This window comes from Stegodyphus dumicola, chromosome 1, assembly GCF_044657685.1.
Source record: "Stegodyphus dumicola isolate Sdum_Otavi_A_Nest chromosome 1, ASM4465768v1".
NCBI lineage: Eukaryota > Metazoa > Arthropoda > Arachnida > Araneae > Eresidae > Stegodyphus > Stegodyphus dumicola.
In genome coordinates this window covers 265,507,725-265,525,777 of record NC_140768.1, presented here as the reverse complement: position 1 = coordinate 265,525,777, position 18,053 = coordinate 265,507,725, and the positions used below count along the sequence as shown (strand labels likewise).

The window sequence follows — 18,053 nt, the reverse complement described above, 5'->3', positions numbered from 1 at the left end:
AATGCAAATAAATAGTAGTTAATTAAAATAAGCATTATTATCGTTTCAAATTGATATTCAGAAATTAGTCTTGAGTTTGTATTAACAACGCTTTATATGACAACATGGTTTCAGTTTAAGTGGATGGTACAACCATTATATTGTGCATTTAGAGATTTCTTTGATATATTACATTAAACCTCCACAGAACTTTAGTAGAATATCTAGTTAGTACTTTGTCTATTATCCTATAACACATGTTATTTATAAATTTGGGTAAAAAGTGGTGCTCCTAAAATCTATCGAATGATAATTTTTTGTCGCTTATAAAAATGAGTTTACCGTGCTTCAAGTTCTAAAGTTTGGCAAATTTTCAGTGAAATTGAAATCTTAAACAGTAATTTTAAGTTTTGAATTGGATTTTTATTTCGAATTACTTTGCAGCATTTTCCACCCTAAATTCGAATGAAATCAAATTTAATATGATTTAAATATTAAACATGATCAAACAACGAATAATAAAAGTTAGAAATTAAGATGTTTGCAGATTTATTTGAAGTTCGCAGGTAAAAATGATATTTGCAAAAGCTGGGAAAATGCTCTAGACTTCAAAATGAAATTCTTCCTAAATTCATGATTACTATAAAGGAAATATGGGCTGCAATAAATTTACTAACCTAATTATAAGTAGCTGATTATGAAAAAAATATATATATAAATTAAAATACAGCAACATAAATATTTGACTTAATTAGGACCCTAAACCAAGCTGATATTTTAATTACCAGAATAATCAGTTTGTCTACTTTCTTATGGGTTAAGTACCCCAACAGCGGCTGAGTGGTTAAGATCGCTGAATTCTGATAATGTAACCTAGTTTACATTTGAACCCAGGTGAACGGGACTAGCTGCAGGACTGATTTTACTGGTTTTCTCCACGTGTAACGTGAACAGCAGCGAGTTTCCCTCAGAAAGTCCTCCACGAAGGTATCCCTTGTCATGGGCAGATAACCCTCGTGGCTTTGCCGTATTTAAATAACCTATCTATAGCCGAAATACCTATTTATTATATCGCGAGTGAGATAATATTACGTTTCTCTTTTATCCCGTTTTATTTTGACGCAGATTATACAGTTCAAACATTAAATACTTATATATATATGTACAGTACCTAATTTCTTCCCGAAAGTCTCCCCCTCCCCCAAAAATTTTTTTTTAATTTTTTTAAGAAAGACTCACAACCATTTGTATATTGACTACACTATTTTTTGCCAAAGCATTAAAAACTAATTATAAATTATTTATTATTATTAAATAATTAATCAGCTATTATTTATCATTATTAAATAACTTCTTTACTGATTTTATTTGCCATTATCAGTTAATTATTTGATTATTAACGAACTAATTGATTAGAATAAGAAGGAATTATTTATCATTATTTATTTATGCATGTCCAAAAAATTAACCATATTTTTATTTTTACTGCACTAAATTTAAACAAAGCGTTTTATTTTTTTTTACTTATCTTTATCAATGTAAAATACAAGTTTGCCGAAAAGTGCACATGTATCTGCATGTCGTACATATTCAGATAAATAGTTCTGGAAAAAAATATTTACATCTATTAATATATATATATATATATATATCTACTCGATAAATTGAAATTTCGGTTATGTGGAGTATGGATAACTGAAGTTCTGCTGTGTAATTAAAGATTATCTCATCTATCATTCACAACTTACCTGCTAAAAAAAAAGACATCCAAAGATAATCATTTGCAACCGTCCAGCGGTTTCCTTAACCATTCAGCAGTTACGAGAATAACCAATCAGCAACATATCCAATCGGACGCAAAATAAAACAATCAGCATGCTTCTCGGGACGTATGACAGCAATCTATTGAACACACATAGATAACACTATTTGCAAATACAAAATTCTTGACAATGCACTCCAGTGTGTCCTTTTCCGGCCAGTTCGTCGCCAGAGTTGAAGAACTTTGGTATCCAAATCAGTGCATACTGCCAGAAATTAGCGGGGCCTCTTAAGAAATTTTCCAGACGAACGGATATCCTACTGCGGCGGCTCGTTGCTCGTCGACCAGCTGCTTCGGGTAGCAAGCAGCCACTGCTGTCACTCCCATGCGTCGAATACAAACAAGGGACGAAAGAAGTGGAGGTCGAAGTTTGGGTTCAAAGTTGACATCCCTGAGATTGGGAATGCCTGTTTATCTGATTGTAAAGGGCTATCGACGCAAGGATGGACTTTCAGATGAGAACAAAGTGCTCATCGGGCTCTGTGCACATTTCGCACATTCTAGACTCTAGAGATCGGGTGGTGACACGGTTTTCGTTCTGAGGTGCTAGTAGCTTGACGCTTCGCTGAGCTCGCCGCCTTTCTTATGAATGAAGTGAATGATTGGTCCATTCCGGTAAATAAAAGGGTCTGCATAGCAGCAGTACTCTTGTAAAAAACCGTAGTAACCTCTAAATGCGTTTTTAATAAAATATGTTCTATGTTATGGGCTTAATCCTATGTACTAGGATACGTTTCTGATACTGATTGGTAATGCTGCTAAAATTTTAAATTAAATGTACCAAAACATGTCTTGCGAAGAATAAAATTAGACAGTTACATATCAACTTTGTGCCTTTTCAGTTTTTCATTGTAAATGCATTCGTTATATTTTACATATTATATTACCTTGAAATTCCACATTATTTTAATTAAAGTTTAACTTTTAAGCAGTTCTCCTCTATAAAAGCTGCAACTACATTAGACAGCAAATGAAAAAAAAAGTCTTCTAAACTTGAACATTAAAAATTAAGCATGATTCAGTCTTGTAAACGTTAGTTTTAGAGGAAAACTCTCTAAATATTGGCAAAATCTGAAGCAGGTCTCTTTTAATCAAAAGATAAGTAAGTAAAATAAAATAAATAAATATTTAGAGACTTCTGCTTTCTGTTTTGCTCTCTTGCACTTCTGCTTTTTATTTTACTCAGTAGATACTAGAGTTTCGATGTTTTGAATATATATATATATTTTTTTTTCCATTTCGGTTGTTTATATAGCGACATGTCGGCTAAACTAGATAAAATAATTTTGTTCCTTAAAAAGAAAAGACTTGCATCAACTCTTTCTAATTCCACATGACTGTCCTCTCAGATTTAATATGCATCTAAAGATACCTAGTTTTCAAATGTAATTGGATATTCCTTAAATGCCGTATAAGTTATTCAAACTAGGCTTGCTCATGACGGTTTTAAACCCTATGCCCTGGATCTTGGGTCAAGCTGTTTTAATTAAGGCAAAGCACGCAAGGGATACCTTCTTGAAGCATATTCTAAGGAAAACTGGATCATATTCCCATTGCACAAGGAGAAAGTCACGAAAACGCGGACACAATTAGCCCACTTCCTATATTTGGACAGGCTCAAATTAGTAGTGTTTAGCAGTCCATTAGGCAACTTGTGGATCCTGCCTTTTGGACGGTATGCTGATACCACCGTCTTGAACAACATTTTATGCAACGAAAGGAACAAAAAGTGTAAATTTTAATCTTGTATGCAACTTGAAACCAATGTTTATATCCTAGATATTGGCTGTCTATATAGTGACTGTTTATATATTGGCTAAATGTATGTTATGTCCTACTTGTCGGTGTACTAGCAGTCGTTCCTTGTGGGGCATCCTGGGAAACGTCTTCGATGCTGAGACGATTAAAATGATTGATTTGTTCGGGAATGAAAAAACGTCTTTCAGTGGTTTCAAAGTTCCACTTGACTTGGCTATAATGGGTCTACATGCTGGCTTGTCCTAAAAACAGGCAATAGCCGATCTTGCGGCTCTTTGTTTTGTAAAATACAGTTCACGATTTAACAAGCGAGAGTTTTATATTTAAATATAATTACAGTTAAAGATGATGTCCACAAGCTTGAGACATGCCTTTTTTTAACAGTCAATAATTTAATTAAAAAAATAATACGTCATGCGTATAATAATTCCAAAACAATTTCAAGATACGAGGCGTATGCTTATTTTGGGAATAATAAACAAAACACAAATAATTTCGTTTATATGATTTACTGTCGTAGTGATGCTCTTTTTGAATGAGTGTTGGCTATCGACACAGCAAAATAGACAAATACGTCGGGAAGACGACACCGAAATACTTCGATTCTTAACAAATGGCACTACGATAATATAAGTTGCGTCCCATACTATGCTATGCCTGCCCGGTCTGGGCATATTCATGCAAATCTTATAGAAAAAAATTGCAAAAGGCTCAAAATTGTGTCCTAAGACAGATTACCAATTCGCCCTGGTACGTTCGAAATCAAAAGTTATATAAAGAATTGGGTATAGAACAACTTAAGTGATTTTACTGCCGGCTCGCCCGGAACTTTTATGCCAATCTTGTTAATATCAACCACCCAGTTATAAGGATTTACGATTACGACTTTAATGACCCAAATAATAGTAAACGGCCTATGGCCATACTTAGGACCCGTATTGTATAACTTATTTAATCTAATATGTACCTCTTAATATTGTGTTATAGATTTAAGGTTTAATTATTACTAGTGCACCAAGAGACTCACACTACTTTTCCCATTATTACGAATGTTTTTTCTGCATTAGGCTATAGCCAGCTCATTTCTATTTTCTCGGCCTTCCCAGATAGCACTTTAGGTCTATTGATACTTGACGCACACATTCGAAATAACATATCTACAAGGGGGGTAGGGTCCTTGACCCAGGCACCCTGGTGCTACACCGTTTCCCCAGTGCGTCAATATAAGTTGCAAAGTACATACAGGAGGAGGGGAAAAAGAAAGAAAGAAAAAATCATCTGATGATCCTGTTTATCTAATGCTCTAACTAAATTATTTTAGGCTAAGTACAATCGCTGTATATTGATTTTCATGCTTGTTTGTGGGAAAAAAACAAATCATTACTTTATTATGCGGAAAAGCTTTGCAAATTGATATTTTATATTAAGATAATTTTCATATCTCGAACATAATATCTCCGTAGCGCGCACTTTATACCATGCTTACTTTGATTCTTTCTGGATATAAGCTACAAAAAACATTTCACTTTCTACTTTTTAAGATCATTAAGTCGTACTTGATTCAAACGAAAATCTTTTTTGCCATGTAAAAGTTAAAATTTGTATATCTTAGCACAAGTTGATTTAAAAAAAAAAAAAAAAAAAAAAAATAGATATATCTCTTTGCACCTCCTAAAAAATCTAATTCAGGCTCTTGAATATTTTTGAGATCTTATTCGAGATTCTTACTGACGGGAAATTTACCTTTCATTGTCCTTGAATATTTTATTTATTTATTTATTTTCAAATGGCTGGACACAGTCTTGTTACCAGAAAATTTTGTCCAGCGTGTAACAAAGGGAACAAATATTACACCTCTGAAGAGGAGAAAATTCAACAACCCAACAGCCATACCTTAAGCGAATTCAAACCTCTGACTAGTAGTCATATTTTGTTAACCAGCGTGGCCGACCAGCAGTCGCAGAACGCTGGTAGTTCGGTCTGGGGGTTCGAATCCAGGCCAAGGAGCTGGCTGCATCGGCGTTTTTGCGGTTTTTTCCGTGTGTAACGTGTATACGAGCCAGTTTCCCTTAGAAAGCCTTCAAGAAAGGCATTCCTCCCCACAGGCAAATAGCCTTTCTGTTTTCTGCCGTAATCAAATAAAGCAAACCTAATTGTTAACTATTGTAACGTACAAGAGTCGTTAATTTTATTTATTAGATTACGGAAAAGTACATTACGGCTATTACATTACGAAAGGAGTGCTTTCACGCAGGTCTTCTAAGGGAAACAACTGGCTTATATTTACCATACACATAGGACAAAATACTAAAACCGCACACGCAGCCAACCCGTTCGCCCGGGGTTAGAAGCCTCCATTTTATGCTCTTGAATATTTGCAGTTTCGTTTCTCACTCAGTGTTTGGCAGAATTGCAGACTGGCTGAATGGTTCATTTTGTACTTTTTTCCACAATAGTAGCATAGAAATTATTTCTTTATAAGAAATCTTCTGCAAAGAATGTTCTCCTCGTTTAATTTCTTATAGTTAATTAAACTAATCAAGTACTTCTGAATTCCTGTTGAAACAACTGGTATCAGCAACATTTGAATTTATCATCGTAGAAATCAGAAAATAATACCTGAAAATTATTCGTAAATTTCAACAAACAATTTAACTCCTCTCCAACCTCAGTAGATTCGTATGCAGTCTAGACCAGCGGTTCTTAACCTTTTGACTAACGCGTACCATCTAAACAAAAATTGAAGAACTTTAGCACCACCACTATATTTTACAATGATTGCTTTTCAATTTCTCAAATATTAAAAAAAAAAATAATAATATATTTTGCCATTTGCACAACCTGGCTATTTATATTAAATATGCACACATAAAAATATTCAATTCAAAATTGGTTACCATTTGAATTATCAAAATTTAAGTTATAATACTTTTTAATTCTAAATTTTAGTGCGAAATTTGGGCATGTTTAAGAGAGATCAATTTCTTTATGTCTGGCCTTATTTCACTTAATTTTAACTGTAAATTAGGATCCACTTTTAATTTTGTTCTATATTTATTTTTCAAATACAACATGGGGCCCACCAGCGGCCGAGCGGTAAAATCGCTGAACACTAGTAGTTCGGTCCGAGGTTCGAATCACGCGGACGGGCTGGCTGCATGGGCGTTTTCGCGTTTCTCCCCATGTGCAACGTGTATACGAGCCAGTTTCCTTAGAAAGTAATCCACGAAGGCATCCCTCTCCTTAGGCACATAGCCCTAGTGTTCTTTGCCATATTCTCAATACACCAACACCAAATAAAACATGGAAGAAAATCCTTGTTCGGATAAATAGGTTTTGCAAAAAGGCAATACAAATTTAATACCCTTATCTGAAATGCTTATAATTTTTCCCCCCAGTTTAGCTAAACGTTTATAAGTCTGCTATTTTTGAAATCTTCAATTAGAGTTCGATCACAGGAAATTTCTATCAATTGTTCTTTTTCTTCACGAGATTTTTGAATTCACTAGAATATTTTTGTTTCTTTGCGTACCATCTATTTTTCTCTTGCGTACCATTTTTCTCTTGGTCGAGAATCGATGGCCTAAACGATTCTAATTCAGATTTCTCTAATGAGAAATACCTTTTCGACTAAGCACAGATTATTTGTAATCCCTCTCTCTTACTGAATCTCATTTGGCTTCATCGCAATCGTGGTTTGATTTCAGCGTAAACTAGCTAATTAAGAACTCAAAGGCTGTTGCATACCGGAAATTTTCTTTTTCTGTTTGATTTCACTGGAAATTAGCTAATTAAAAAATGCAAAGATTGCAGAATTTCGGAAATTTTCTTTCTTAACTTTCGACCACGGTTTCTTATTTGATTTATTTGAAATAAGAAATTGTTTGTTCCTTAATGTACTTAAGAAAATCAGTAAATTGACTTTAAAATAAGTTGATTGTTCGTTATATTAAACACACAAAAATCTCCACAATGCTGCTACAGGATGAAGGTGCCCAGACTTTTATGATGATAGGTTTGTTTAACTTCTCTTCTTAAAGGTACCGGCACAGTCGGGTCAGTGCATCATTACGCAACTTGGATTTTCATTTTATTAACTACTGTAGTAAATTTAAACCTTATTAGCATAGGGGTGCTTCAGCACAAAGGAGCCGGCACCTTTATGCCACGGCACGGTTCTGCGAGTTGTATTTTCATTTGCTTTAGCGGCAAACTAAAACCCTATTAGCATTAGCTGTGTTCTAGCACAAATGCGTTGGCCCTTTGTCAAAGTCTCTTTCTTCAAGCTAAAAACTGCTGTTTATAAAAGTTACCAACACATTTATATTTTCCAGACTGTCGCATACGTTTACAAAGGCGCCAGCACCTCTACCACAGGCGGCCACTATAAGGCGATCCACTAGGAAGCAGTTCTCGCCAGGGTGAACATGCTCTACCAGGAGTCGGCAACCTTGTAGCTGTGGTGTGCCAAACAAATCTACCAGTATGATTCAGGATGCCGCACAGTAGGAAATATTTGAAACAGTTCGATTCCCGCAGTAATGCATGCAGAGTTAGGGAACAGAGGTTGTTTACGTATCTCGTATTAGAATGTCGCCGGCATGGATGACGTAGTTTCGGTTTTAAATATCCTTAATAAATTCAACGACTCTTGGTGTATTTAAATCAAACTGAAGACATTTAATAATATAACATTCACACGTAAACATTTAGCAATAATTCAGCAGTACAGATAAGCATAAAATAGGAATTACAACAGTTACAGGTCAGCTACGCTTTTAGCGACCGAATTCTACGAACGACAAATCTCAAAAGCATGTTGCCAACGCAGGGCAACGAAAAGGTAGAAATTAATTCGACAGGCGTGGAAGTGAACAGAGGTGAAGAATACAGATTTAGAGTTTTATTATACAAGGTGGTTATCGTTAAAGTTCCACTTTAAAATGGTCATAAAATGAAAACTACTGGACCAAATGTTATCAAACTTGGAAATAGCGTAAAGGAGGTCACGGAAATGTATTTTCCGCGAAAAACAAAGCCCAAAAACACACCACCAAGGGGGGAATAGCACTATATGCAATATTTTTAAACGAAATAAGACATGAAGACATCGGCTTAGAACGTGTTTAATCGTTTCTGAAACATGTTAAAAAGCATGTTCAATGAGGCGTCCACCATTTTCCGAAAGTAAGTTAAATCGAATTACTGCATTTTCAACAGCAGCTCTTAGCATATCAGGAGGAATGTTACGAGCATGTCGGTGTTTCGAATCTTTCAGTTCGACCAAATTGTTTAGATTATCAGCATAAATAGTGCTTTTGAAATAACCCCATAGCCAAAAGTCTCAGGGGTTGAGGTCTGGTGATCGGGGTGGCCAAGAAGTAGGGAGGTGTAATACTTCTTTTCGCAGTACTTCTTTTACTTCGTACAAGGAAGCAAAAAGGGCAAAATAAGTATATATATTTTTTCTCCTATTTAATTATTTATCCCCCCTTTTTTGTGATAATTCTGCATCACAGGGAAATAATGTTTCAAATATCAAGATTCTTCTTCTTGTACTGAGAGAAACAGAGGAGACGTATTTTGTACTTTAAGCTTCAGGGCAATAAAAATTCTGTTTCAGAAGAATGGTTTTGCAACAAACAGATTTATTTCTGGAAAGAATACCGACGCATTAGTTGAAGCAGACTCACTCGTGAAGTTTAGTACATCAGAAGACAACACAGACTTAAGCCAGACGGGCGTTCACAACAAAGAAAATATTCCAAGGACATCACTACACCACGTGATAAAAGAAAAATCAATCGATTTTTCAACTCCTGATTTCTCCTTATCTTTATATTTAAATGCACGTGTAATCAGAAAGAAAGCATTAAATATTCAGATCTTGAATAAAAAATGAATAATACAGAATCGCAAATTTTGATTTAAAATAAAAAGTTTAAGCTAAGTAGTAGAAAATGTTGTGAAAAGAAGAAACATATATGCGATTGTGCTCAGGGCATGGAGACAACTGAAGATTACAATCTTTCGCAAGCTACCTTAAAATAAAATCTAAACACTAAATTCTTTCAGTTTTAAATTTTGCATTTTAACTCGCCGAAGATGTTTTTTTTTTACTCCAAAGGGGCTTTGTCCCTGAAGGACTATTGTTTTCGTTTTGCGATTTTGCGTTGAATAACTATAACTGTCCGTTTCATTTTTCAAACTGTTGCCAAAAAATGTTAAGAGTCCTGCATTGTATTTCAAGAAATTAAATAATGAAAAATCTGCATAAATGTATGTATATTTCTCGCATTGTGATAAAACAACGGTACATAGAGCCATCGAATTTCGAATGACGTAATCCTCCTACGAATATGGGCATGTAGAAGACCAAATTTGAAATTTGGAATTTGTTTTATTATCGATTTCATATTTTGTAAGACTTTAACGAATTTTTGATTAATAGACTCAAAGATTTCAAAGCAAGCAATGGCAATGTTGTTCAGAAAAAACATTTTTATTTCCAGCTCGCGAGACTGTGTATCTGAAATTCTAAAGATATGCTCATTTAAAATTTTTTTTGCGACATTGCTATTGAACTGAATTTTATGGTTTAAGTGCAAAGAACATGAAACTTAATAAACGTTAAAAAAACGCCCCTTTGGATGTAATTTAAAATCTGAAACCTTTCAGATTTTTTTATTCTGGAGCACATTTTTATATTTATTTATTTATTTATTTACTTTTTAGTCCAAAGGGGCTTTGTCTCTGAAGGACTATCGTTTTCGTTTTGCGATTTTGCTTCGGAACTGTATAAACGGAGTATCACTTTTCATATTGTTGCCACCAAAAACTATCGCCCTGTATTATATTTGAAAAAATTAAATAATGAAGAATCTGCATAAATGCATGTTTCTCGCATTGTGATAAAACAACGGTACCGAGAGCCATCCAATTTTGAATGACGTAATCCTACTGCGAATATGGGCATCTGAAAGCCCAAATTTGGAATTTGTTTTATTATCGATTTCATATTTTGTAAAACGAATTTTTGATTAACAAACTCAAGGATTTAAAAGCGAACAATGGCAACACTTTACGGTGGGGGGAAAACCCTTTTCATCGGAAATTCTAAAAATATGCTCATTTTAAAATTATTTTGCGACATTGCTTTGAACTGAATTTTATGGTTTAAGTGAAAAGAACATTATATTTAATAAATAAAGGTAACACATAAAACGTTAAAAAAAACGCCCCTTTTGGCCGTAATTTAAAATCTAAACAGCGCCCCAAGTAAATAAACGTTGTTGTCAATCAATGATAAATAAGATCTTTTATTTAAATCTCAGTGTTATAAAAGGGCATTACTGAATGCATTCATTCGATTAAAAAGAGTCATTTAACCTAATTTTTAAATACTTAACTGAACGCTGTATTCAGCAACTGAACGTTGTATGCAAAGCATTTCTGTATGATATTGTAAAAGTATGTTGCTGTATACAGCGTTGAGTTAATAATTCAAAAGCGTAAACTATCTAAATTTTTTTACCACGTTTGTAAGGAATTGTTGCATTTCCCGGCAGTGTTCTCGGAAGTGATTGACACATCAGTTAGAAAGAAACCTGAGGAAAATTTGTGTTATGAATCCAAGAGAGAATGAGGCACTGAGGATAAACCTTGAAAGATCGCCTGGACGTGGGATATAATGATTTTGTGGTAGTCTAAAGGGAAGGATATCCTAAAGGGAAGGATGTAAAGGGCATTCTAAGGGAAACTGGTTCATATTCACGCCAAGCATGGGAAAAACATAACAGCACCTATTCTGGCAGCCCATTCACAGAGATTCGGGATCGGGATGAAACTCCAGTATTCAGTGGCCTTAATTACTCTGTCACTGCAGCCGACGCTGCCTACAAGTGCCAAAGTGAAACAACATGTTGGCCCCTCGGCAGCATACTGTTGTGTATTAACGAAGATAAATGAAAAACTTTTTCGTAATCGATTTGCAACCATGTTTACCTATATACTTATATATAACGGATATCATATCTATATATTTATTATTTATATCATACTTATATATATATATATAGCGGAGTGTCATATTTGAAAAGTATAATTAAATAAGGTATATTTGTAGTCATATCGCAGTTGCAAACAGAACTGAATGGCAAACTTCCTAACAGGAAATTACAAAAAATATTATTTAAAATCAATTTAAATTGAAACTAAAGCAAAAATAAATTAATATAATAAAATGAGATTCACACATTATCAAAAAAAAAATTATTAAAAAATTCTTTGGTTTTCATCAAGGAGCAGTCGACAAAATTTTCAACATAACCACACGTTTCTTAATTATATTTGGATCAGAAAAAAAAAAAAAAAAAAAAAAAAAAAAAGGAATCTAAAAATATTAAATTTAGATGCATACATTTAGAAATGGAATTAATTAATTAAATAAGAATAAAACAATACAAAATAATAAATTTTAAGAAACTGTAGATATTGTGTCATATGTCACTTGTCTGACAGCAACACCAGAACAAGCCCACAAAATTTATGGCAGCAAGAAGTGCAAGATTGCCCCTGTTGTTGGCAGGAGTCTTGAGCATCATACAGGTGACAATAAGACTTTGCTCAGTTCCGCCCTCAATTTTGACGAACAGCACGCATAAAAACTGCACACAGCATCCAGGGGGCTGTGGATCCGAGATTCCCCCATCCCTCTTCCCCTACCATCAACTTCTTGAGAGGACTTCCGGCTAACCGCATAGTTAGAGTGCCCCATGCCGCACAGACACTATACATTTACAAGCATCCAAACCTTCTCCGGGATTCGAGCTATGGCCCTTCGGGACGGCAGTCAGAGTCACTAACTACTACCTCGGTTGGGCGACAATTTTAAGGAACTTAATTTTTTTTTAAATGATAAAATTTGCTATTTGAATTTATTCATCAAGATATGACGTGCTGCGACGTGACTCGAATTTAGTTACACAGTATAGTAAAAGAACCAATAGTCAAAAATTTTTTGATTAAGAGAAAATATCATTAAACCAGAAACTTGAAAAAATAAAATGTTAAATTATATAAATAATAAAGGAAATTAGAGATGTGTAATCCAGAAACCTCATATTAGGCAAATTTATTCAAATTCTGTAAAAGTGGGATGTCGAAATTATTTAAAAAAATTAACCCCCTCCGCTCCCCCAAATAAAATAGATAGATGAGAAACAGTCAAAATAAATTACAGGGAAACCAAATATGGCTTCAAGTTGTTGTAAAACTGGAAATTGTTAAAAATCTAAATAAATGTTAAGTCATTCACTCGATCTAAAATAAGGTACAGAAGAAAAAAATTTTAAGAGGGAGGAACTTATTCATTTCACTAAGAAATTCAAAAAAAATTTAGAAGAATAAATACGTATTTCAGCTGTCAGTTCTACTCTGTTCTTCTAAAGGCAAAAGTGGTCAAACTGTGCAAATGCGAAATCGGTAAATTAGAATAAAAATTTATTTATATTGAGTATGAGATCCATAAACACAGTTTCAAAAATAAATAAATAAATAAAACAGCAGATATTATTATTTTATAATGTATTAGGTATGAGACAATTATCTCTGAATCGCTTCAGGCACATTAGAGATAGTGCAGGAAAAAAATTCCGAAGAGAGGGAAATCAGCTAAAAATAAATTGGAGAGCTGTAACTTGTTGCTGGTGCAGCCATCCGCTTCCCCATCACACACTGGAGAGAACTTGCGAGACGATGGAATCGTCGAAATGTGAGTTGCCGATCGATGTCCGAAGTAATAAATGCTCCAGAATCAATGCTCACAACCATCTAAAACTGTTCTCCCTCTCTCCGCAATTGTGGATTTCCTGTTTGCGTGCGGGCGCAGAAAGGAAACGCCTTTCTCTCGTTTCCACGGTTCATGCACCCTATTTGAAACAATTCTGACAGACTAGGGGTTACGTGTTTGGGGGCGGCCGCCCTTGAAGCTGCAGGGCGTGGCACGAGCCACCGACCGCCCGGACAGTGCCTTAAGGCTCCATTACTTAACAAAAGGGAAGAAATAATGGCTCAGGCTGCTCCACACTGTTTCGAGCCTTAGATGGTTTTCACCAAAATTCAGTGAAGTATTTGATAAGAATTTGTAGCACACTAAATCTCCATCTTATACAATGTTTACGTGCGTAAAATACGTAATGTTATACAAGAAAGATCGTCACAACAGGCCTGTTAGACGTTTTAGCGTGCGGTGCAATTTCTGCACATCCTAAATTCTGCTGCCTGATGCCTTCCTAAATTCTAAAAATATTGCCATCCCAAAATTTTGCTGGTCGGTCATTCTCCAAATTAAAAAATTTTTGGCTGCCCGCTAAATTCTGCCGCCTGATGTGACTACACCCATCTCACTGGCCCTGCATGACGCTACCATACATTTTAAATTCTCGCAACTCACAACTTGTCCAAAACATCAGATCTTTAATTATTTTTAACGAGGCTTTACTAATAGCCAGTTTCCATGGCATAATATCTTTCTTTTCAAGAAGGCAACAAAAGACCTTAAGTATGACTTTGAATAAATCAGTTTCTATGACGATATAGCCTTGAAAATTTTTTTGCTCTTGAAGATGAATGAGATCAGGTTAAGTGAACTGATTTAAGCAAAGCAACGCGAGGGCTATCTATTTATGAAGAGAGATGCCTTCAAAGACGACCATTTAAAGGAAACAGGCTCTCGTACACTTGGGGAAAAACACAAAAATTCTTATGCAGCTAGCCGATTCGTCGGAATTCGAACCAAGGTCAAACTACTAGGGTTCATCGACTTTACTTCTCGGCCGCTGATGGACCCTGAATATTCAAAATCTGTGCCAAAGTAAGGTTCCTTTTTGCTTAATTTAAAATTTTACACAGCAAAGTTTCCCAATTAAGAATGTTTATTTTACCTTTAAAATTATAACTGCTTAATAAACTTAAAGATATGCACTTAAAATTAATAACTTTATTTCATTTTTAATGAATTATTTGAATAAGGTACTATAACTAATGCAGCAGTATTTTAATTAACAAAAAAAACTTTCTAATATCTTATATGCAGTATCTCAGGACAGAATCTGATATACCCACTTTAAGAATTTATAACTCCAACTTTTAAATAAATGATTAAAAAGAAAGAAAGGAAAGAAAATCTGAAATCTTTCATGTTTCATATTACGTCCAGAAGGTGTCTTTTTATTTATTTATTACGTGTCTTTATTATTACGTGTCTTTTTATTTATTTATTTTTTAAGTTTTGCGTGTTACCTTTATTTATTAAATATTCGTATTATGTGGTTTAAATTCTTCGGTTCTGTGGTGAATTCCACATAAAATTCAGTTCAACAGCAATATCACAAAATATTTATAAACAGCAAAATAACATATTTTTAGAGTATCCAATACATAGTCACGTGCGTGGAGATAAAACGTTTTTTTCGGTAGTGTTGATATTGCTGGCTCGCTTTGAAATCGTTGAGTTTGTTAATCAAATACTCGTTAAAGTTTTACAAAATTTGAAAAAGATAATGAAACAAATTCGAAATTCAAAATTTGGGCTTCTAAGTGCCTATGTTCGGTTGGAGGACTACGTTATTCAAAATTTGACGGCTCTAGGTACGTTGTTTTTTTCACAATGCGAGAAACATTCATGCAAATTCTTCGGTAATAATATTTGGTGGAAACAGTTTCAAACGTAAAACAGCGCAAAAAATGAAGCCACGCAAAATGCTGTTTTGAGACTAATAGGCCTTTGGGTCTAACGCCTCTTTGGGCTAAAAACAATAAATAAATGAATAAAAAAGTCTGAAAACTTTCAGATTTTATGTTACGCCCAAAGGAGCGTTTCTTTAAAGTTTTAACCTTTATTAAATATTATGCTCTTCTCGCTTAAACCATGAAGTTCATTTCAACAGTAATATCACAAAATATTCAAAAGAGCATAACTTCAGAGTTTCCGATTTACAGTCTCGTGAGCTGGAGATAAAAATGCATTTTTCCCCGTACAGTGTTGCCATGCCTCGCTTTGAAATTGTTGAGTTTGTCAATCAAAAATTCTTTAATGGGTGACAAAATATGAAATAGATAATAAAACTAATTCCCAATTTGAGCTTTCAGATGCCCATATTCGAATGGAGGACTACGTTATTCAAACCTTGATATCTCTAGGTACCGTTGTTTTTTCACAGTGCGAGAAACATACATGCATTCATGCAGGTTTTTTATTATTTAATTCTTTTAAATATAATACAGGGCTCTAATATTTGGTGGCAACAATTTGAAAAGTGAACCGAATGCTAAAATGGCGAAATGAAATTAATAGCCCATCTGAGAAAATTGCCCCTTTGGGCTAAAAAAAAAATAACTATTTACTTAATTAAGTGGATATAACCCACAAAGCACCTCAATATTCTTAACGAATCACACAGGACATGGGGAGTCAAAAAAGTTTTTTTATTTCATTAATTAACACTGCTAAGATTATTGCTCATTTGAGAAAATCATCTGGAAAAAGATATACAAAGTTGCAAGTCCGCTTCAAGACTTCTCATGGCATTCAGCTTCTTTTCTTTAACTTTTGTGATTATTATTCCTCTCTTATGCAGCTGCATTATTCATTTTCAACATTACTCAAGCAGAGATCTATGTGGTAACAATCTTGTTTAATACTATGTTGGGATACAGACGGCCATTCTTTAATCGATATCCAAGGCATTGCTTACATTTGCAGTGCGTTAATTATCATGATTTTGAGCCTCTAAATTTATTTCGTTAAAGCCAAGGTCATCAGGCGTATCTGCCTAGTAAATAGAAATACTTTTGCACAAACAGTTTTAATGAAAAGTATCCCATATTCATTAACCCTTTGGTCTTAGAAATTTTAAAGGCACACCTCCGTTTGAGAAACGCAGGTTATTCTATTGCGTACTGTTGGGTGCCTGGACATGCTGGCATTAAAGGCAATGATTTTGCCGACGTCGCAGCAAAATGTGCTGATGTTACCACTGAAAATGACGTCGCTTTTACAGACATACGGAATTACATCAGATCAAAGATTTTGTCCAGGTGGCAAGAACTCTGGGAATGCCAGACTCCGAACAAATTAAGGCAGGTAAAACCCAATTTGGAATATTGAGAGCCGAGAGGGAATCGAAAGGAGGATGTACTGCTGACTCGCCTACGAATTAGTCACTGCAGACTGACACATCAGTATCTCTATTTGTGGCACCTGCAACGTTCCTATTTCAGTCAATCACATTTTAACCTGCTGTCCTACTTTAGTCAAAAACGTGGTTATCATTTTAACTCAATGAATGTTAACAGATCTCATTGGAAGAAACCCCCACATCAACCTCATAAGATTTTAAAAAGACATCTCTTTTTACCATATGATTTGAAGTTATTTTCCTTTTATTCTGCTCTACCTGTTGCTAGAGCATTTCTCAAAGTAATTTCTCCATGCCTTCATCAGTATTTTAGGTTCATTTCATCAATTCATTTGATACAGTATATTTGTGCATCTTGAATTTTATTCACCATTTGCCTGGCGCATAATGACCCTCGACGTTTTATGCCATTAAAAAATCAACCAACCAACCAACCCATATTCATTAATGAAACACCTCATGCATATTCAGTCACTGGGAACAAACACACCACAAGAATGCCTATCAATAGTTTGGGGTTCTAATGCAATCAGCCATTCGTTGGTCAAAAACTACCCACATAAAAAATATTTTGAAAACCATAGTAACGATTATTTTTTTAAAAATATCTTTGTGTGTGTATGTGTGTGTTTGATCATTTTGCTAGCTCACCAGTTTTGCAGTAATCCTTAGCAGTAGAGCCTAATTATTGTAGTTACTGCATCCCCTCCAGTTGCGGATTTATGAAAAAGGGGATGGTCTCATTTGAATTTTGGGGGAATCTTATTTTAGCACCCAATGTGTGTTTGCTATTTTCACATTTTTACACTTTTTTGTACTTCCAGAAAATAATTTAAATCCCTCGTGCGTTGCAGAGATGCTCACATGGTACGTTTACTATTTTCACACTGCTTTCTTTGCTTCCGGAAAGTGATTTACAGTCTGTCTATCATAAGAAAAGCTCTCGCCAGTTAGTCTGCAGCTGTCTGTTGCCGTAGAAACGAGTTTTGACCCATTTTTCATAGTTGTGTCTTGAATATTTACTTTTCAGTTTGCCATCTTGGCGCATTTAAAGATGAATTGGCAACCCTTGGTTCGTCCCTATTTGAAATATACTAGCCGTGTTGCTATAACGACCGCCACCAGCCAGACACTGTGGCGGGAGCTATTCTTCCCATAGACAGACAGTAGGCGTTTCTCGGGATTGTGATTTGAACAACTCCTAGTGCTTTCTTATTTCTTTATATGCGGAAGATGTTTCACTTGCACCACCTTTAGCATGCACCTGTGAAAATCTGTTATAGGAGGAAAAGAAT

The 18,053-nt window shown here is 34.7% G+C and overlaps 1 protein-coding gene and 1 long non-coding RNA gene across 5 annotated transcripts in view; one reads left to right on the top strand and one right to left on the bottom strand.

Moving 5' to 3' along the window:
- Positions 1-18,053, bottom strand: part of LOC118188754 (uncharacterized) — a 131,395-nt gene that overhangs the window by 36,028 nt on the left and 77,314 nt on the right. The window contains exon 1 of one of the 4 annotated variants that reach the window (XM_085827721.1): positions 1,728-2,109. The exons of the other annotated variants lie outside the window; for them this stretch is intronic. The gene's annotated coding sequence lies outside the window, so the exon portion shown is untranslated. Of the gene's footprint in view, positions 1-1,727; positions 2,110-18,053 lie in introns of those variants that run through there. 4 annotated transcript variants of the gene reach the window in all.
- LOC146999545 (uncharacterized) overlaps positions 1-18,053 on the top strand; it is a 127,483-nt gene that overhangs the window by 62,238 nt on the left and 47,192 nt on the right. The window lies entirely within an intron of this gene.